General features: G+C 41.9%; 1 pseudogene; it reads left to right on the top strand.

The window, feature by feature from the left end:
* The window catches only part of LOC116587207, a 128,242-nt pseudogene extending 105,524 nt beyond the window's left edge, over positions 1–22,718 (top strand).
* Positions 22,719–23,396: the final 678 nt, after the last annotated feature.

Raw genomic sequence — 23,396 nt, forward strand, 5'->3', positions numbered from 1 at the left:
AAAGAATTAGCGATATAGAAGACCAAATGACAGAAAATAAAGAAGCTGAGCAAAAGAGGGACAAACAGCTACTAAATCATGAGGGGAGAATTCGAGAGATAAGTGACACCATAAGACGAAACAACATTAGAAAAATGGGGATTCCAGAAGAAGAATAAAGAGAGAGGGGAGCAGAAGGTATACTGGAGAGAATTATTGGGGAGAATTTCCCTAATATGGCAAAGGGAACAAACATCAAATCCAGGAGGTGCAGAGAAAACCCCTCAAAATCAATAAGAATAGGTCCACACCCCATCACCTAATAGTAAAATTTACAAGTCTTAGTGACAAAGAGAAAATCCTGAAAGCAGCCCAGGAAAAGAAGTCGGTAACATACAATGGTAAAAATATTACATTGGCAACAGACTTATCCACAGAGACCTGGCAGGCTAGAAAGAGCTGGCATGATATATTCAGAGCACTAAATGAGAAAAACATGCAGCCAAGAATACTATATCCAGCTAGGCTATCACTGAAAATAGAAGGAGAGATTAAAAACTTCAAGGACAAACAAAAACTAAAAGAATTTGCAAACACCAAACCAGGTCTACAGGAAATATTAAAAGAAGTTCTCTAAGCAAAGATAGAGCCTAAAAGTAGTAGATCAGAAAGGAACAGAGACAATATACAGTAACAGTCACCTTACAGGCAACACAATGGCACTAAATTCATATCTCTCAATAGTTACCCTGAATGTTAATGGGTTAAATGCCCCAATCAAAAGACGCAAGGTATCTGAATGGATAAAAAAAAACAAACCCCATCTATATGAAGATGATAAAAGAAACTCATTTTAAACCCGAGGACAACTCCAGATTTAAAGTGAGAGGGTGGAAAACAATTTACCATGCTAATGGACACCAGAAGAAAGCAGGAGTGGCAATCCTTATATCAGATCAATTAGATTTTAAACCAAAGACTATAATAAGAGATGAGGAAGGACACTATATCATACTCAAAGGATCTGTCCAACAAGAAGATCTAACAATTTTAAATATCTATGCCCCTAACGTGGGAGCAGCCAACTATATAAACCAATTAATAACGAAATCAAAGAAACACATCAACAATAATACAATAATAGTAGGGGACTTTAACACTCCCCTCACTGAAATGGACAGATCATCCAAGCAAAAGATCAACAAGGAAATAAAGGCCTTAAATGACTCACTGGACCAGATAGACATCACAGATATATTCAGAACATTTCATCCCAAAGCAACAGAATACACATTATTCTCTAGGGCACATGGAACATTCTCCAGAATAGATCACATCCTGGGTCTTAAATCAGGTCTCAACAAGTACCAAAAGATTGGGATCATTCCCTGTATATTTTCAGACCACAATGCTCTGAAGCTAGAACTCAATCACAAGAGGAAATTTAGAAAAAACCCAAATACATGGAGACTAAACAGCATTCTTCTAAAGAATGAATGGGCCAACCAGGAAATTAAAGAATTGAAAAAATTCATGGAAACAAATGATAATGAAAACACAATGGTTCAAAATCTGTGGGACACAACAAAGGCAGTCCTGAGAGGAAAATATATAGCGGGACAAGCCTATCTCAAAAAACAAGAAAGATCTCAAGTACACAACCTAACCCTACACCTAAAGGAGCTGGAGAAAGAACAAGAAAGAACCCTAAACCCAGCAGGAGAAGAGAAATCATAAATATCAGAGCAGAAATCAATGAAATAGAAACCAAAAAAACAATAGAACAAATCAATGAAACTAGGAGATGGTTCTTTGAAAGAATTAATAAGATTGATAAACCCCTGGCCAGACTTATCAAAAAGAAAAGAGAAAGGACCCAAATAAATAAAATCATGAATGAAAGAGGAGAGATCACAACTAACACCAAAAAAATACAGACAATTATAAGAACATACTATGAGCAACTCTATGCCAACAAATTTGACAATCTGGAAGAAATGGATGCATTCCTAGAGACATATAAACTAACACAGCTGAACCAGGTAGAAATAGAAAACCTGAACAGACCCATAACCAGTAAGGAGATTGAAACAGTCATCAAAAATCTCCAAACAAGCAAAAGCCCAGGGCCAGACGGCTTCCCGGGGGAATTCTACCAAACATTTAAAGAAGAACTAATTCCAAAAACAAACAAACAAACAAACAAAAACAAACTAATTCCTATTCTCCTGAAACTATTCCAGAAAATAGAAATGGAAGGAAAACTTCCAAACTCATTTTATGAGGCCAGCATCACCTTGATCCCAAAACCAGACAAGGATCCCATCAAAAAAGAGAACTACAGACCAATATCCTTGATGAACACAGATGCAAAAATTCTCACCAAAATACTAGCCAATAGGACTCAACAGTACATTAAAAGGATTATTCACCATGACCAAGTGGGATTTATTCCAGGGCTGCAAGGTTGGTTCAACATCTGCAAACCAATCAATGTGATACAACTCACTAATAAAATAAAGAACAAGAACCATATGATACTCTCAATAGATGCTGAAAAAGCATTTGACAAAGTACAGCATCCCTTCCTGATCAAAACTCTTCAAAGTGCAGGGATAGAGGGCACATACCTCAATATCATCAAAGCCATCTATGAAAAACCCACCACAAATATCATTCTCAATGGAGAAAAACTGAAAGCTTTTCCACCAAGTTCAGGAACACGGCATTATCACCACTGCTATTCAACATAGTACTAGAAGTCCTAGCCTCAGCGATCAGACAACAAAACGAAATTAAAGGCATCCAAATCGGCAAAGAAGAAGTCAAACTATCACTCTTCGCAGATGATGTGATACTATATGTGGAAAACCCAAAAGACTCCACTCCAAAACTGCTAGAACTTGTACAGGAATTCAGTAAAGTGTCAGGATATAAAATCAATGCACAGACATCAGTTGCATTTCTCTACACCAACCACAAGACAGAAGAAAGAGAAATTAAGGAGTCAATCTCATTTACAATTGCACCCAAAACTATAAGATACCTAGGAATAAACCTAACCAAAGAGGCTAAGAATCTATACTCAGAAAACTATAAAGTACTCATGAAAGAAATTGAGGAAGACACAAAGAAATGGAAAAATGTTCCATGCTCCTGGATTGGAAGAATAAACATTGTGAAAATGTCTATGCTACCTAAAGCAATCTACACATTTAATGCAATTCCTATCAAAATACCATCCACTTTTTTCAAAGAAATGGAACAAATAATCCTAAAATTTATATGGAACCAGAAAAGACCTCGAATTGCCAAAGGAATATTGAAAAAGAAAGCCAAAGTTGGTGGCATCACAATTCCGGACTTCAAACTCTATTACAAAGCTGTCATCATCAAGACAGCATGGTACTGGCACAAAAACAGACACATAGACCAATGGAACAGAATAGAGAGCCCAGAAATAGACCCTCAACTCTATGGTCAACTAATTTTCGACAAAGCAGGAAAGAATGTCCAATGGAAAAAAGACAGCCTCTTCAATAAATGGTGTTGGGAAAAATGGACAGCCACATGCAGAAAAATGAAACTGGACCATTTCCTTACACCATACACGAAAATAGACTCAAAATGGATGAAGGACCTCAATGTGAGAAAGAAATCCATCAAAATCCTTGAGGAGAACACAGGCAGCAACCTCTTCGACCTCAGCTGCAGCAACATCTTCCTAGGAACATCACCAAAGGCAAGGGAAGCAAGGGCAAAAATGAACTATTGGGATTTCATCAAGATCAAAAGCTTTTGCACAGCAAAGGAAACAGTTAACAAAACCAAAAGACAACTGACAGAATGGGAGAAGATATTTGCAAATGACATATCAGATAAAGGGCTAGTGTCCAAAATCTATAAAGAACTTAGCAAACTCAACACCCAAAGAACAAATAATCCAATCGAGGAATGGGCAGAAGACATGAACAGACATTTCTGCAAAAAAGACATCCAGATGGCCAACAGACACATGAAAAAGTGCTCCACATCACTCGGCATCAGGGAAATACAAATCAAAACCACAATGAGATATCACTTCACACCAGTCAGAATGGCCAAAATTAACAAGTCATGAAATGACAGATGCTGGCAAGGATGCAGAGAAAGGGGAACCCTCCTACACTGTTGGTGGGAATGCAAGCTGGTGCAACCACTCTGGAAAGCAGCATGGAGGTTCCTCAAAATGTTGAAAATAGAACTACCCTATGACCCAGCAATTGCACTACTGGGTATTTACCCTAAAGATACAAACGTAGTGATCCGAAGGGGCACGTGCATCCAAATGTTTATAGCAGCAATGTCCACAATAGCCAAACTATGGTAGGAACCTAGATGTCCATCAACAGATGAATGGATAAAGAAGATGTGGTATATATACACAATGGAATACTATGCAGCCATCAAAAGAAATGAAATCTTGCCATTTGCAACGACGTGGATGGAACTAGAGGGTATCATGCTTAGCGAAATAAGTCAATCAGAGAAAGACAACTATCATATATCTCCCTGATATGAGGAAGTAGAGATGAAACATGGGGGTTAAGGGAGTAGGAGAAGAATAAATGAAACAAGATGGGATTGGGAGGGAGACAAACCATAAGTGACTCTTAATCTCACAAAACAAACTGAGGGTTGCTGGGGGAGAGGGGTTGGGAGAATGGGGGTAGGGTTATGGACTTTGGGGAGGATATGTGCAATGGTGAGTGCTGTGAAGTGTGTAAACCTGGCGATTCACAGACCTGTACCCCTGGGGATAAAAACATATTATATGTTTATAAAAAAATAAAAAGAAAAGAAAAAATAAATAAATAAAAATTAAAAATTTAAAAATGTTAAAAATAGATAATGCCAAAAAAAAAAAAAAAACACCACCCCATAATGCAAAAGCCCTATATTAACATGAAACTCTAAGTTAGAATTCATGGTCTGTGCCTACAAAACGCACAGATCTGACTGCTCTATAAACATCAGTATTCTGCCATTTTCCTCATTATACAAGACCATACAGTACTTTATGGAAACATAAAATTGCTAGTCCTTAAACCATATGTTTTAATAAGTAGTGGCTAGTCAGGCAAAGCATTTGCATGTCTGCTATTTTGGGATTGTTTCAACATCTCTCAGGGACTGTAAATATCCTTACTTGCAGCAAACTGTACCCAAAGTAGTAGCAAAATATAAGCCGCAGCTAGGCAATTAAGCTACTGTGAGACTGTGTTCTCAGCAGGTGAGACTGCAAGAGTAGGCCAGGTGAGTAGAAAAGAAACCTGGCGATGAAGGCAAGACATGGGGCCATGCCAAGTGAGGGAGAGCACATGCCCAGTAGGAACCATTTAGCTGTGCTGCCAAGAATCTAGCTTTGTCTGAATGTTAAGAGCTATATGAGAGATTATCTCCTAGCCTGGGAATGACCTTGTTACATGGCTTTATTTACTTTTTACTGCTAGAGAGAGAGAGAGAGAAGGTGGGGAAAAGACTTCTCCCTGTTTTTAAGAGCTCTGAGTTCATCAGTTGGTCTTTTATTTTTCTGAAATGAGGAACAGTGATTTTTTCTGAACAGTTTATTTTTCTGAAATGAGGAACAAAAATCATCAAGTGATTTTTGCTGCCACCACAAATGATAAATGCCTGTTAAGTAAAGAAGGTCTATTGATGGTCGCCCAGAGTAATAGAAATTGGGAGTTTCTCCTGTGCACCCCTTGGGGCAACTACCCTCAATTCCACCAATAAAGGCATTTCCAGAAATAGCTGCTCCTCTTCCTCAGAGTCCTGCTTTAAAATGTGAAAGTTCAGGCTTGAAAACACCACACAAGCACAATTTCCACAAAGTAACTCTCTGGAATTCTAGTCCAAGCCCCCACCCCCACAACTCACCAGCTAGGCTGGACTGAAGAGACCCTTCTCCTGGTTCCCTGAGCTCCTAATAAGATAAGGTGACCTCCTTCACACCATTCCACTATGATATTTTTAGTATCTCCTTTCCGTCTCTAAAGTGTCCCAGTCTAGATGAAGGAGTGCCCAATCAGCTGAGTCATTTTTGCCTTCTACTTGCTGCTGCCACAGGGCCTTGCATCTCCCATTAAAATGAAAGGAGAGGCCATGTGGCATTTCCGTCTTTACTTCCAGTGGCAAGAGATACCTGGCATCTGGCAGACAATCAATAATTTGTGGAACTTAACTAAACTAAATGAAAACACCCTTCACTCATTAATACTCTAATGTCCAGCCACATACCAGCTCACCAGAAGTCAGGGACTCCTAACCTCAGGAGAACACTGGGCCACAGAGGATAGCAGATCCCTCAGAGAAGACAAGCAAGGGCCTGAGAAAAGCTTAGCTTCTCCCACCACCTACCTACCAGGCAGTCCTTCCCTACCTGCCAGTAAACACCAGACCCTATCTGCCAGAATCCATCCCCAGACACAGTCAGGCAGTGGCCAAAGACATCATGAGCCACCTGCTTCAGACTCTGAAGGTTCTTTCTTCCTCTCTTTTCTGTACTTTTAATCTTTACTTTTTTTCTTCTCTTTTGGCTTCATGTTCTTCTGTCTGTGTGATTAGATCGAATTTAGCCAACCTGGGGAAGGAGCAAGGTGGTGGAGGAGTAGAAGATGGAAGTATCACCAGATCCCAGGAGTTCAGCTAGATAGTTATCAAACCATTCTGAACACCTATAAACTCAACAGGAGAGAGAAGAGAAGAAGAGCAGCAATTCTAGGGACAGAATCAATCATTTTCTGGAAGGTAGGACGTGCGGAGATGTGAATCCAAAGCAACAGGAAGATAGTGGGGAAAGGGGCCGGCTCCCGGCAAGCGGTGGAGCAGCAGAGCACAAAATCATAAGTTATATAAGTCTGCTCCACTGAGGGACGTTGCTTCAGAGACTAAGGGGGTGGGGGAGCCCCCAGGGGGACAGTCTGGTGTCATGATCCATGGGGACACAAAAAGACCAGGGGTGCCTGAGTGTGGCAGAGCTCCCAGGCATTGGAGCAGAGAAGCCAGCTACAGAGATGGAACTGAGGAGAGGGGTCTCAGCTCGGGGTTACCTTAAACCGTGATCCAAGGCACAGTTAGGCCACAGCTCTTTGGGCAGGGACCCCACACATGGCAGATCCAGGGAGACCCTCTCCTTCCTCCTCTGGGGGGTGCGGGAGTGTGCAGCAAGAATCTGCTGGGTGTGGAGACTCCAAATGGGACCGTGCACCAGAGATAGAAAACCTCCGTCACAGGCCGGGTGATCTCGGAGCGCAGCTGGAGACCAGGGAGATGGGAGGGATTGAACGCTTTTCTCCAAGGGTGCACTGAGGAGGGGTGCCCAGAGCTCTCAGCTCCTCCGCCTGGAGACTGGGAGGCCGCCATCTTCATTCCCGTCCTCCAGAGCTTTACGGAAAGCGTTCAGGGAACAAAAGCTCCAGAGAGTGAACCTGAGCAGACTACTTAGCCTGGCCCCTGGCAAGGGCGGTGAAATTCCGCCTCAGGCAAAGACATTTGAGAATCATAGCAACAGGTCCCTCCTGAGAATATCAGCAAGAACATCTAGCCAAGACCAAGTTTACCAATTAATGAGAACTTCAGAACTTCAGAGATATGCAAAAGCAACACACAGATTCATGGCTTTTTTCCCATGATCCTTTAGTCTTTCAGAGTTAAATATTTTTTATTTTATTTTTTTCTTATTTTTTTCATTTTTCCTCTTTCTTATTTTAACATTTTTTAACTATCTTATCAACACCTTCTTTAAAAATCTTTTTTAATTTTCATGGTTATAGTCATATTTTATTCCTTCGTTGTATTTAACCTTATTTCTTGTATACATATAGGGAGTTTTTTTCTTTAAAATTTTGGGATACAATTTCTTCTAAAAGACTGAAATATACCCTAAATCTAGCATATGGCTTTGTTCCAGTCTCCAGCCTGATCACATTCTTTCCTCTTTTTTTTTCTTTTTTCAACCAACTTCTTATCTTATCAATTCCTTTTTTAGAATCTTTTTTAATTTTCATCTTTACAGTCATATTCCATCCCTTCATTGTGTTTACCCTTATTTCTGTATATATACATATAGGTTTTTCTTTCTTTACAATTTAGGGAAATAGTTTCTTCTAACAGACTAAAATACACCCAAAATCAAGGATGTGGCTCTGTTCTATTCATCAGTCTAATATATATTCTTTTTTTCTTTATTTCCCCTTTTCTTCTCTCCCTGGTTTCATGTCTCTTCTGATTTGGCTAGTATATATTTTTCTGGGGTCATTGTTACCCTTTTAGTATTTTGTTCTCTCATTCTTCTATTCTTATCTGGATAAAATGACAAGACAGAAAAACTCACAGAAAAAAAAAAAAAAGGACAAGAGGCAATACTGACAGCTAGAGACCTAATCATTATGGACATTAGTAATATATCAGAACTAGAGTTCCCATTTACAATTGTACCCAAAACCATAATATACCTAGGAATAAACCTAACCAATTAGGCAAAGAATCTGTTCTCAGAAAACTGTAAAGTGCTCATGAAAGAAATTGAGAAAGACAAAAAGAAATGGAAAAACATTCCATGCTCATGGATTGGAAGAAAAATATTGTGGAAATATCTATGCTACCTAAAGCAATCTACACATTTAATGCAATCTCTATCAAAATACCATCAAGTTTTTTCAACAAAATGGAACAAATAATCCTAAAATTTATATGGAACTAGAAAAGACCTTGATTAGCCAGAGGAATGTTGAGAAAGAAAACCAAAGTTGGTGGCATCACAATTCCAGACTTGAAGCTCTATTACAAAGCTATACTCATCAAGACAGTATGTACTGGCACAAAAACAGACACATAGATCAATGGAACAGAACAGAGAGCCCAGAAATGGACCCTCAACTCTGTGGTCAACTAACCTTTGACAAAGCAGGAACAAATGTCCAATGGAAAAAAGTCTCTTCAACAAATGGTGTTGGGAAAATTGGACAGCCACATGCAGAAGAATAAAACTGGACCATTTCCTTATACCACACACAAAAATAAACTCAAAATGGATGAAAGACCTCAATGTGAGACAAGAATCCATCCAAATCCTTGAGGAGAACACAGGCAGCAACGTCTTCAACCTCACCCACAGCTACTTCTTCCTAGAAACATCGCCAAAGGAAAGGGAAGTGAGGGAAAAAATGAACTATTGGGACTTCATTAAGATCAAAAGCTTTTGCACAGCAAAGGAAACAGTCAACAAAACCAAAGACACCTGACAGAATAGGAGAAGATATTCACAAATGACATATCAGATAAAGGGCTAGGATCCAAAATCTAAAAAGAACTTAGCAAAATCAACAACCAAAGAACAAATAATACAATCAAGAAATGGGCAGAAGACATGAACAGACATTGCTGCAAAGAAGACCTCCAAATGGCCAACAGACACATGAAAAAGTGCTCCACATTACTCAGCAGCAGGGAAGTACAAATCAAAACCACAGTGAGATACCACCTCACGCCAGTCAGAATGGCTAAAATCAACAAGTCAGGAAACAATAGGTGCTGGCAAAGATGCGGAGAAAGGAGAACCCTCCTACACTGTTGGTGGGAATGCAAGCTGTGCAGCCACTCTGGAAAACAGTACAGAGGTTCCTCAAAAAGTTGAAAATTGAGCTAGCCTACGACCCCTCAATCGCACTACTGGTATTTACCCTAAAGATACAAATGTAGTGAACCAAAAGGGCACATGCACCCGAATGTTTATAGCAGCAATGTCCACAACAGCCAAACTATGGAAAGAACCTAGATGTCCATCTAAAGATGAATGGATAAAGAAGACATGGTGTATATATATACAATGGAATACTATGTAACCATCAGAAGAAACGAAATTTGCCGTTTGCAACAACATGGAAGGAACTAGAGGGCATTATGCTAAGCAAAATAAGTCAGTCAGAGAAAGACAATTATCATATGATCTCTCTGATATGAGGAATTTGAGAGGCAGGGTCAGGGGTTGTGGGGGGTAGAAAGGAAAAATGAAACAAGATGGGTTCAGGAGGGAGACAAACCACAAGAGAATCTTAGCCTCAGGAAATAAACTGAGGGTTGCTGGAGAGAAGCGGGTGGGAGGGATGGGGTGGCTGGGAGATGGACATTGAGAAGGGCATGTGCTACGGTGAGTGCTGTGAATGGTGTAAGCCTGATGATTCACAGACCTGTAGCCCTGAAGCAAATAATATATGTTAATTAAAAAAAAAGAAAAAGATCTCTCAGTGTGGCAGTCTTAGGCTCCACTTGCCATTCACTCGGTCAGAACTTGAGGAAACAGAGCAGCTGGTAACTCAGAAACAGCAATTCAAGAGCCCTGGACCCCTCCTTATAGGGACAGCAGGGTGCTGGCCAGTGTGACTAAGTGTCCTCCTGCTACGGCAGTGGTCACGCTACCCTGAGAAGTGGGCATCAGCACCATTCACTTTGCTCCTTCAGAATTCGAGAGCACGTGAGGGGAGCAACACACCCCCACATTTTGTGGGAATCACTACAAGAAACAAAAAATGGAGATCCAGGTGAATTATCTCAGTGTCGTTTATTCACTGTGGTTTATTACTCTGGAGGTGTACAGAGAGCCAGACATTGGTTGTTCATCTGACCGATTTTCCCCCAAGGGTTGAGTGGGACCTTTCAATGCAAAAATATCACACAATCTTTATTTTGTGCTCGAGTCAAGACACTTGCTGTGAAAAGGCAACTCCTAAACAAAACAGAAGCCAGTGGAGAAACAGGATTCACAACATAAACAGAAATTTCTCACCCCAGTTTTTTGTTGTATTTTAGGGAAAATACAGTATCAACATGAAGCCGAGCTCTGGTGCAATAGAGTAAAATGGTCATTTTCAGTGTGCTAACGTTACAGATGTCAGCTTTCAGCTGATGACTCCATAAGAATGATTCAGTTGTTTAAAATGTCTTACTAATGTGCTTTGCTCAGAGAACATGTCACAACCTAAAATGTCACCAGAAATAAGATGATCTAGGGGTGCCTGGGTGGTTCAGTAGGTTAAAGCCTCTGCCTTCGGCTCAGGTCATGGTCCCAGGGTCCTGGGATCGAGCCCCACACCGGGCTCTCTGCTCAGCACGTAGCCTGCTTCCCCCTCTCTCTGCCTGCTTTTCGGCCTACTGGTGATCTCTGTATGTCAAATAAATAAATAAAACCTTAAAAAAAAAAAAAAAGAAAGATGATGATCTATACTAATTAAAAGGAATGGTGCTCTTAGTCTGAGAGAAAATTTAGGATCTCTACAGGGAATAGGTGCATGTACTGAATGCATCCTTCTTGTTTCTTAGTTTTGACCAAAGAGTTTATTTTACATCTAAACATACCCCTGACATCCTGAGATCTTAAAATTTTCTGTATATTTTAACTAGAAAGAGAAACTAACCAGAAATAAAGAAGATAAACACATTGACCCAACAGATTCTTATTTTCCAAGCAAAACTACTGGCAAACTATAAAAAGGCAGAAAAAGCAAAAAGCATGTAACTTTTGCACTTCCAACTCACCTAAACAAGTACTGGTGAGAGAAGGAAAGTCTTGCCATCTACTGAGATGAGCAGGTGGCTCAAAAGCTCTACCCTGACTTCCAGCTTGGCTGGAAGGGACACCAAAAAACCTTCACCGTAAAGAACTGGCTGTCAGTTGGGACTGGCAGCCTTTGGCTCACACTTTCAAAATAGCGATGTTTTACTCTAAGAGGCCTATGTGTATTACACATTTTGTCTTCCTGACGATTCCATGAGGTCGGCACTATCACTGCCCTATTCTATCTGCAGGTTTGGAGACTGAGGCACGGAGTCTGAGGGACTGAGGCACCCTGCCACAGCCACACAGTGGTGGGCCCAGGCCTGGAGAGTGCCAGTTTTCAAAGTCCTCCAGAGCCTTGCTTCCCAAGGTACTGACCATAAGGTGTCCTGGGAGGAGATCCAATTCAGGTAGCAATAAAAGTCTTCAGAAACCTTTATAGAAATCTGACAGAGGTGTGTCATATCTATTAAAATTGTGAGGGACTAGGAATTTTTTCAAAAGCTGGTCATCCCCCACAGAGGGTATGAGGAAAATTGATCTGTAGCTCAGAAAGCACCCAAGCTCAGTGCTGATAAGAAGGAACCTGACTCCCCATCTGTCTTCATCTGGGATCACTGTTAGTGGCAGAGCAGGTGTCCTGGGAAGGAGACACCCGCCCTCTGAGAGTGACCCCCCCACGGAGAAGGCAGGGCCAGGGGAGCTGAGAGTGCAGGGGTACAAAGCTGGTGATCTCTGGAGTTTTCTTGGGTGAGCCCAGAACTTCCCCCCACCGCAGCATGCAAAATTAGGAAGAAACCGTGCTGTCTTTAGCACCTTGCAGAGACTTCATTAGAAATGTAGCATTACAAGAAATCCTGATAAGGCCACCAAATGCCTCCCCTTCCCCCTGAGGAAAGAACTATAAGGGGACAGGTTACCATGTTCCGTAAGAAAAATAGCACTGTGTCACCTCCACACCCGTTTCCCTGGTCCATCTGATTCCAAAACACCTCTCCCAGTAAACAATGTACTCTTCCCCCCTTGTAAAGCAGGACACAAATGCACCAACCCCTCTCCTCACTCTAGAAGTAAAGAAGCAGCATGGAAAGGGACCCTCAATATCTGAAGCAAGAAAGGCTTAACCTGAAGCCCAAGACAGGGATGGGAAAGGCCCCTGCCCCTCAAGGGAGGGACGAGGAGGACAGTGCAAGACACGCTGGTCAGCTCTTAGGCTCACTCAGCTCCGATTTCTGGGAAAGCTCATCCCAAATAAACTAAAATGGAGCTTTTGTATCTCCGAAGCCACAGTTCGCCACCAAACCTAACATTTACAAAGAAACTAAACGATCCAATGGAGGAGGCTTCAGCGGAGGTACTCTGGATCACAGGGCACATTATTCTGGAGGAGGAGATGGAAGCTGTGTGAAGGGAACCGCAGGGAGGAGTTGGCTGAGGCTGAGTACAAGAAGACCTGGGTTGGGGGCGCCTGGGTGGCTCAGTGGGTTAAGCCTCTGCCTTCGGCTCAGGTCATGATCTCAGGGTTCTGGGACTGAGTCCCACATCGGGCTCTCTGCTCAGTGGAGAGCCTGCTTCCTCCTCTCTCTCTCTCTCTCTCTCTCTCTCTCTGCCTGCCTCTCTGCCTACTTGTGATCTCTCTCTGTCAAATAAATAAATAAAATCTTTAAAAAAAAAAAAAAAAAAAAAAGAAGACCTGGGTTGTTGTGATTCACAGAAAGGAAACGAGAGAAAACCCAGAGAGGTCACTCGCCCTGTACAAGCTAAAAACCTGTCTTTAAGAGATGTGGGTTGACAGGAAAATTCCCACCACTCCTGCCTGAAAGAAGAGGCAATGGCAATATTATTATTAAGGCTTAGGGCTTTTATAGCTAACAAAGTGTATTTGCACACATAATCTCATTTTTTAAAAGATTTTTTATTTATTTATATTCCAGAGAGAGCACGTACGAGCGCGAGTGCCCAAGGAGGGGGAGAGGCAGGCAAAGGGAGAAGCAGGCTCCCCGCTGAGCCAGGAGCCCGGGATCATGACCTGAGCCAAAGGCAGATGCTGAACCGAATGAGCCACCCAGGCGTCCCAACATGTGATCTCATTTAATCCTAGCCCTCACCCTAGGCAATAAACAGTAGTTTTTATTATCCCCTTTGGAAAGTAATAATCAATAAAGATAAAGGAACTCAAGACATTTTGCCTGTATCACACCCCATGCATCAGCTGCTGAAATCCATGTCACTCATTTCCTGGTTCCTATGTCCTAGGGGGGTTCATTTCATCAGCTACCATTAGGTCACTGAGATTTAGGCAACAAATAATATTGTTACCTAACCAAGTGCCCATTACTATACTTACTGGAACTGTGTGTGTGTGGTGTGTGTGTGGTGTATGTGTGTGTGTGTGCACGCGCGCACACATGCACGCACCATATAATCTTCCTGGCAATTTTTTAGTGGATCCGAATTTCAAATGGACTCATGAAGACCTTTACATCAGCATATTTGTGCTGAATTTTGGTGAATAAAGGAACAAGTAAATGGAAGACAGTTGGCTACAAGGAATACTTGGAATATTCTAGCCGGAAGTTTCCTCCCCTGGGGAGTTAACCAGGACTACTTGCAGTGGGTTGAATTCCCACTCTCCCTGACCTCACCAGCCACATACACATGCCAGGGGCCACTTCTGGAAACTGTGATGCTGTGGGAGAAGATGAGGCCTGACGCTCTACATGCTTCAAACCAGACCCAAAAACACACACTCCTGACAATGAACCACCTTCTAGACTAACTCCTTCCTTTACAAAGAGGGAAATCAAGGTTATGTGACATGGTCAAGGTCACACAGCTCATGGAAGAGAACCATAACCCAACACTCCAGGCTCTGGCAGAACCTCCACTAGGAGTACTTACCGGAAAACACCATATTGTACCAAGGCCCCTATGAGGGCTAACTGAAAATCTTCACCTTTTCACCAAAAATAATCAAATTAAGGCCACTTAAACAATCAAAATGCAGCACATCTTTTTTTTCTCCTGCTTGAATGGACTATGGAAAGATCTAGTTAAGAAGATAACCTGGGTAACAATTCCCAGAGTTAGCAGAGGAAACAGACTTAAGTGATAAAGAATAAAATAGCTAGCCATACACCATTGAGCTTTTAGCTATACGGAATGTCCCTCAGCACAGTGCAAGGTGTCAGGATCATCTCTGAACATGGACATGCCTGACCTGGTCTCCCCGAGTCCCATCACCTGTGTGAGGGCCTTAGTGACTCTGTTTTTTGGGGTGTTTTTTTTTTTTAATTTTTTAAATTTTTATTTGTTTTTATTTTTTTACTAGATAGCCAGAGATCACAAGTAGGCAGAGAGGCAGGCAGAGAGAGGAGGAAGCAGGCTCCCCACAGAGCAGAGAGCCCATCGTGGGGCTAGATCCCAGGACTCTGGGATCATGACCTGAGCCGAAGGCAGAGGCTTTAACCCACTGAGCCACCCAGGCACCCCAGTGACTCTGTTTTGAGAGACCTCCACTTCCTCATTCCTCAGGAGGCAGGCAATGAACACTCCAGCTGCTTCTGTCTGGGAGAGGTGGTGTGTCCTTGGAGGATCAAGGTGAGGACCCCTTGGGAAAGGAACTAGGGGGGTTCCCTGTGAGGGCCCCAACGTATGGAAACATGGCAAGCGCCCACTATCATACGGGAATGCGCTTCCTGAAAACATATGGGGATAGCGGGATAATGTGGAGGGAAACCTTGAAAAGGTTGAAACTACCCTTCAGGGAAGAGTGGCTCTGACATCAGGGCCACCTTTCTTAGAAGACCTTTAACAAACACATCACATTTTTAAGAAAACAATCCTTTTTCCCTGCTCCATTTGGTGCAGATGATCCTCTGAACAGTGCTTTGCTGCCCCCTCGTGTTCATTTTCTTTTATTAAAACTCTAAGGATTTAGGGGTGTCTGGGTGGCTTGGTGGGTTAAGCCTCTGCCTTCGGCTTAGGTTATGATCTCAGGGTCCTGGGTCAAGCCCCACATGGGACTCTCTGCTCAACAGGGAGCCTGCTGCCCCCCCCCCCAATGTCTGCTGCTCTGCCTACTTGTGATCTCTGTCAAATGAATAAAAATAAAATCTTTTAAAAAACAAAAATGTAAGGATTTGTTAATCCTTAACAATCCTTATTAACTTTTCGTTTTCCTTTCCTTTCCAGTCTTTCCAAAGAAAATTATCCCTTGAATGTCACTGAAATAGCCAAACTAAATCACAACTAAGTTAAAGAAAAGGGTCTTCTTACCACATACACGACAGCTGCTTAGAACAGAAACCCAATTTCTGCTTCTCTTCCAGTTGTCACTCACCAACGGGGCCATCAACAGGTTAGGAAGGACTCCAAAGGACCATGTGACAAAGGTCATCACCATGTCACTTCAACATGGTCTCTTTAAAGAGAGGTTAATTCTCTTCCTGAGAAATGCCAGAAGCTACCCCAGCACTTCCGAAATCAGGCTGGGCCTCTGCAGAGCAGTGTTTAGACTCCTGGGCCTCACCCCCCAGGACTTCTGAGTAAGTAGAGCAGAGACAGTTGGGTTTTTTAAACTCCCCAACTACTTACACTATATTTTCAGATTTGAGAGCCACTGAACGACTACATGAGTGAGGGCTGACCTTTATAGAAAAGACCTAAAGGACAGGATTTTAAAACAACAAAACAAAACAAAAAACACAAGTTTTTTGATAGAGCTGTGTGCAATGACGCACATGGGAGTTTAGAATTTTGTCTGGGGCCAAGAAGGGGTCCCAACAGGGTGGTACTGGGATCTGGGAGAGGGCACCCGAGGTGAAAAGGGCCTCATTACAGGAGGGGCGGGGGCCCTGGAGACAGAAGCTTCTGTCGCTTGTCTGCCCTGTTCCCTCTCCGATCCTCTGCTCCACAGCCATGCAGGCAGCACGTCCTGCTTGTTGTCCCTTGTCAAGCTCTCCAAAATGTGACCCTTCCCTGTCTACAGTTCCTACTTTAATTCTGGTAACGAAGAAGGGGCAAGGTCAAAAAGAGAAGGGGACCTTTTCTAAAACATCCCCCTTATAAAACCATTTACTTAAAGATATCCTGCCGGTTCTGTGTTTCGTATTTCCTGCAATGTTTTCCTCAGAGTCACACCAGGCCCCTCTTTCAGGAATCCTCCAAAAAGTAAAGGGACAGAAACACTTGGTTTACTGTGGCCAATGTTATCTCCTCACTCCCCATGTTATCTCCTCAGTCTTTTCAGGACTCCACCAAAGTAATAGGAAGTGCATATGAGAACTATAAGACCACAGGGACAGATTTATGGGGAAGGCTACAACAGCTGATGAAACGAGGGACTGGGGAAGCAAGTGGGAGAGAAAAATATTTTTCACTAAGAATCTTTCTGTACTTTTAAAATCTGTACTTTGAGGTTGTATTATTAAGAAGATACATGTTTAGGGCATCTGGGTGGCTTAGTGGGTTAAAGCCTCTGCCTTCAGCTGAGGTCATAATCTCAGGGTCCTGGGATCAAGCCCCACATCAGGCTCTCTGCTTAGCGGGTAGCCTGCTTTCTCCTCTCTCTCTCTCTCTCTCTCTCTCTCTCTCTGCCTGCCTCTCTGTCTACTTATGATCTCTGTCTGTCAAATAAATAAATAAAATCTTAAAAAAAATAAAAATCCACTTTTTTTTCCCAAGGCAAAAGAAACAGGAATTGAAAATGGTTGCCCCTGGCCAATAGAACTGGAGACAATGAAGGGGTGGAGAGAGTAGGGATATTCTGTATCATTTTCTATTTTTATATACAATAAGATTTGTTGTGTTAATGTTTTAGTATTATATTTTTAACAATATGCATATGTTATTCTTTGTATAAAGTTTTAATATCTTTAATGAAAGCTGTGGTGTTGCTTCTTCGACACCAAAGTTTAAACACTGTATAGGTGGCACCATCAGGCAGGAAAAGGTGATCCTGACCAGCATTCTGCAGCCAGGGAGCTTCCCAGTCATGGAAAGTTCTTTGGCCCCCTCTGCTGGTAAGTGATACCCTTATCGACAAGTATGAAAGTACTTGCATGTCTTTGCTGAGAACCTCCTTCATGTAAGCTAACAAATTCATTAGCTGAATGGTTTCATTTCTATTAAAAATACCATTAAATTATCCAATTATGTTCTACATTCACTGGCAATGTCACAGAAGGAAACGTTCCCATCTCACACTTTCTGTGAATTCCAAAGAACTTTTTCCCCCCTCAGCCATTTTCACATACTCAAATAAAATCTCAGGGTGCCTGGCTGCTCAGTGAGTAGAGCATATAATTCTTGATCTCAGGATCATGAGTTCAAGTCCCACATTAGGGGTGGAATTTACTTTAAAATTTTTTTAAATAAGGGGCGCCTGGGTGGCTCAGTGGGTTAAAGCCTCTGTCTTCAGCTCAGGTCGTGATCCCAGGGTTCTGGGATCAGGCCCCACGTTGGGCTCCTTGCTTCTCCTTGCTTCTCCCCCTGTGATCCTGCCTGTGATCTCTCCCTCTCTCTGACAAATAAAATCTTAAGAAAAAAAAAAAGAAGAAAAAGTGAAACTCAAATGCCCCCCAATTGCGGTCTTAATTCCCTTTTGCTATGTGAGGTAATATAGCGCAGGTTCGTGGGATTGGGACATGGACATCTTTGGAAGGTATTCTGAGGTTACCACAGAGAGTGTCAGCCTGGACCACTCTGCACCAGGCTCCTTCACATCCACTCACACCCACTTCCAAAGGAGGAAGCTATCAACAAACAGGACAATAAAGGGTAAACCTCAGGAGACAAGGCAGGGTGTGTGTGGGAAAGAAGGGGAAGGAAGGGGAGAGAGCCCTCACCAGATCTAGTGACAATGGGTTGCTGATTACTCCCGTTCTTCCTCACTGTTGATCAAATTCCTTTTCTGCTTGACAAGCTTGAATTCAGTTTCTGTCACTTGCCACTAGCAGAATTCTGACTAATGAAACAGTCATTTATTGAGAGTCTACTATATGGCAAGGCATTCTGTGAAACACTTGCACTTTTCTACTCCTCATAACCACATTGCAAAATATTAGTTTTTGTATTTTAAAAATGAAGAATTTGGGACACCTGGGTGGTTCAGACCCTTGGTTTTGGCTCGGGTGATGATCTCAGGTCATGATCTCAAGGACCCTGGGATCAAGCCCCCACTCGGGCTCCGTCCTCATCGGGGAGTCTGCTTAAGGATTCTCTCTCTCCCTCTCCCTCTCCCTCTGCCCCTCACCCTGCTCATGTCCTCTCTCAAATAAATAAATAAATCTTTAAAAATAAATAAATAAAGATAAAAATGAAGAACCGAAGGCTTTATGAACTGAAGTACCCCACCCCAGGTCAGCCCCTACAGATCCAACCTAAGTCTGTCCAACAGTTTATAGATCGATTTTGGAGCTTTCCTTCTGTGGGTCATTTCCTTCTGGAAGTCACCCCTAACTTTCTGTCATATGGTCCTTCACCCAGAAAAGTTTTCCACTGGTGTTTTAACTGTTCCTAACTAGGTCCTGACTCAGGCAAGAAGGCATCAAAACAGGAAACTGAGTCAGTTCCACTCATTTCTTCCAAGATCAGTCCCCCTCCAGATTTCTCTGGCTAGTCTCTCTCTGGTGACCCCTTTCTGAACTCCAAATCTGTATGAATAACTGCTTTCTAGACATTACCATTTCAATTCCTCAAATTCAACATCCAAGGTGTACATTCTTTTTCTCTCAAAATACACTCTTCCTTCTCAATTTCTTTTATTTTGTAAGATTTTTTTAATTTTTTTTATTTTTTAATTAAAGATTTGTTTTATTTTTTAATTTTTTTTAATCTCTACACCCACTGTGGGGTTCAAATTCACAATCCCAAAATCAAGCATCACATGTTCTTCCAACTGAGCTAGCCGGGAGCCCCCTCAGTTTCTTTTCTTAAGGGATGACACAACCATCAAAGCCAAGCACAGAGCAGATAGCCTTGACCTCTTGACTCCCTTACCAAAAAAATCCTAGCGACTCTCTCCCTTTAACACCTCAATTTCATTCCCACTACACTTGCCCTTAGTTCAATTCTTTTCCATTCTTTGCCAGTATTATTGCAACGGTTTTAACTGTCTCCCTATTTCCCAGTGTACCCCCTTCCCAGCTTTTCTTTACACTGTGGCCAAAGTGATCTTTCTAAAATATATAGATCTGCTCATATGACTTCTCTTCAGTAATTCCTCATTGCATCCAGGAAAACATCTCAGATATTTAGTTTGCTTGTCAAGATCTCCATCTGCTACAGTGGCCTTTACTTATTTCTCCTCTAATACTGATCACACACCAGCCTCTCTGTTGAAACACCCTTTCCTCCATCATCTAGCTAACATTTAATTGCTTGTCAAAATAAGAAGGAGAATTTTCCGTATCTGCAGGGAATTTTCTGAAATGCCTTTATGCAGGTCATAATGCTATCTTGGTTTTAACTTCACTATCTCCTTACTAGGTGAAGAACTTCATGAAGGATGGGACTCCGTTTTCAATATCTGTGTTCCCAGAGCCCGGGACAGTGGCTGATATGTATTAAATTCTCCATAAGTACTTATTGATATCACGAAACAACATATTTAAATTAAAGAAGAATAGTCATGGGGCACCTGGGTGGCTGAATGGGTTAAGCCTCTGCCTTGGGCTCAGGTTGTGATCTCAGAGTCCTGGGATCGAGCCCCACATCAGGCTCTCTGCACAGTGGGGAGCCCACTTCCCCCTCTGTCTCTGCCTGCCTCTCTGCCTACTTGTGATCTCTGTCTGTCGAATAAATAAATAAAAATCTTTAAAATAAATAAATAAAATAAAAAAGAGTAGTCATATTGTAAATGTACTTTGGGTATGCCTCTCCCCTAGAGCTTTCCCTAGGCAAAAATTTTAATTCTTCCAACCTTCCTTTTAATCACTTTTGTAAATATCTCCAAAAAGAAAACAACAAACAACAACACAAAAAACACTCCAGGTTCTTCACAATGAATCGAACTTGGACTGGGCATTCTTAAAGCAAGTATCTCTCGTCAGGTTCTTTTCACTCCTGGTTCTTTCTACTGCACGAACCATCAGGTAATTGAATGATCTCAAAGTATTTTTAACAATTTTAGTAGTAAAAGGAACACAATGCACCTCATGTCATTTCATCAGATTTGCCAAATTCCTTAATAATAACTGGGAAAAGCACCCACATTTTCTTTTATCTAAGAGTTTCCTGTCAATAGGCAACTTTGGATAGAAACACATGAACCTACAAATTGACAAAGTAAAAAATTCATCTGTTTTGGAAGAGACAATAACAAGAAAAAATGTAAAGGAAGATACAAAAATACTCTGTACATTCCTGATATGAAACAAATGTCTCTCTCAAAAGAAATGCACAGCCATAAGAAGGTTAAATAGTGAAGAACTGAATCAAAGGCAATGGTAGCATAAGAATACAACCCAAAAAAGGGACTCAAATATACAACTCACCTCTCTAATGTGAACCACTCGATTTTTCTTGGCCACAGGAGAGCAAGAAATGGTGTGATATGGTAGATTGGTCAGCTGGATAACTGTAGTGAGCAACTACCCAGTAATGAATATTGACATTTCAAACTGTATCAACATGCAACAGGAGGTGTGGATGGAATATATCCAAATAATTTGTTTGACTTACACAAGATAATTTAGAGTGGAAGAAAACACTTATTAATACATAGAGGAAGCGAGGGGCGCCTGGGTGGCTCAGTGGGTTAAAGCCTCTGCCTTCGGCTCAGGTCATGATCCCAGAGTCCTGCAATCGAGCCCCGCTTCAGGCTCTCTGCTCAGCGGGGAGACTGCTTCCCCTCTGCCTGCCTCTCTGCCTACTTGTGATCTCTCTGTCACACAAATCAACAAATAAAATCTTAAAAAAAAAAAAAATACATAGAGGAAGCGACCTAAACTCAAACTGGGCTCAAGATTAAAAAATACTACTACCGCCGCTAATAATAATAATACATGCAGCATTTTTCTAAATTGCTTTGCAATATTGTGCCACCTGAGGGCACCAAAGATTTAAAAATATTTCATGTTTTCTGCTGAAATAAAAAATTCCTCAATTTTTTTCAATGAACCTTTATTGAGCATTGTTCATATTTTAAGAATAAAGAGATGTAATAAGGACACAAATACAAATCAAATATGGTCTGTAGACTTGGTGAATGGGTGGGAGCGGACTTAGTGCGGGCTGCAAAGGAGAATGTCATGTTTCGTGTTAATTACTGTCATCTGGTGTGGTGGGCCCACAATTATGGTCATTTGGTATATTCAGTCTGTTCTTGACATTGCTTCTCTAATTTGGGGTCAGATTCCTAAGAGTCTCTGAGACTCTTTCAGGGTTGGTCCAGTTCACACTATTTTCATTATAACACCAACGTTTTTACTTTCGTCAATTTCATTTTCTCGTGCATCTGTAGTGTTTTTCACTTCATGACATGATAATGTTATTGCTCTGCTGACTTATAAAATGTGTGTGTATATTGTGTTTTTTAAGAAATTTCTAAGGTAGCAAGGTGATTCGAGCTCGGGGTGTGTAGTGTCCCTGAATCCATGAGCAAGTGTGGAGATTCTCTGTGCCCCTAAGGGCCCCGCCCCACCACATGGTGCATTCCCAGCAGCTCTCAGCATCCCCGCAGTTACCCCTCTGTCATCCCCTCCTCCTGCACCAACTTTTCCTACACTGGAAAAGAAGCTCTTCGGTTTGCCGAGATTACATCTTGGCTGGTGATTCTGACCTGCTCCAGCACCTCCACACCAGGACCCTCCTCCCTGCTGGTGATTGAGATGATCCTTGCCACTATCTTTTTTGCCATCAACATGTGTGACCTACAAACCAAGATAGAGACCATCAACTGGCCTTGGAGTGATTTCTTGCAGACCCTCACAGTGGCCGTCCTCTATCTGATCACCTCCACTACTGTCCTTGAGGAAACCACTCCCAAATTCTCACAGGGTTACTGGGCCTAATCGCTACCTGCCACTTTGGCTATGCTGCCTATATGATGCCTATGATCACCTTACCCTAGAAGCAGAAAGACATACAGCAGCCCCCACTGACCTTGCAGATGGCACAGTGTAGCTGAGCTCCCTTCATTTCTCTCTCTAGCCTGCCAAAAAAAAAAAAAAGAAAGAAAAAAAAAGAAAAATTCCATGGAAATAACTCCTTCCTAGCCATATAACACTCCTGGCCAACTCCCAGCCCCTTATTGAAGTAAAAGTGCCTTTATCCTGAGACTCTGTCTTCTGACCTGCCTCCTGGTGTGGCCATCTCTATATATGGGTGTGCCTATGTCCCTTCCCCTTCCCCCCTTCCTTCTGCAGTATCCAAAAGGAGACACCTGTTCTGCATGGACTATGTACCGGGTTAAGCCACAAAATTACGGAGGGAGCCTCGGATTTCAGATTCTATGCCCCAGGTTTTGGTTCTGTGGAGGGATAAATAAACAGATTGTTAGAATGCATGATAATGAATAAATGAGTCCTTTGGCTAAAGTAGCTGCTTTAGACTGTAAGTTTGTGCATTTTCAGAGATTAACTCTGTTCTCTGGGCTCTTTCTGGCTATATTCAGTTCTCCTTGCTATGGTCTCTGCTCAGTATGCAGTAATCATGATTTTGGAGCCCACAAGGTTTTATTACACCTCTGTGGAAACACCACTTCTATATATTCTGATATCTTATTTCATGATATTTTTAAATTCTTGGAAACTTTTTCTAGATTTTGTATCTAAAATATTATTTTGTAACTTAATATTTCAGCCTAAAATTAACTATGTAT

Source organism: Mustela erminea, chromosome 3, assembly GCF_009829155.1.
Source record: "Mustela erminea isolate mMusErm1 chromosome 3, mMusErm1.Pri, whole genome shotgun sequence".
Lineage (NCBI taxonomy): Eukaryota > Metazoa > Chordata > Mammalia > Carnivora > Mustelidae > Mustela > Mustela erminea.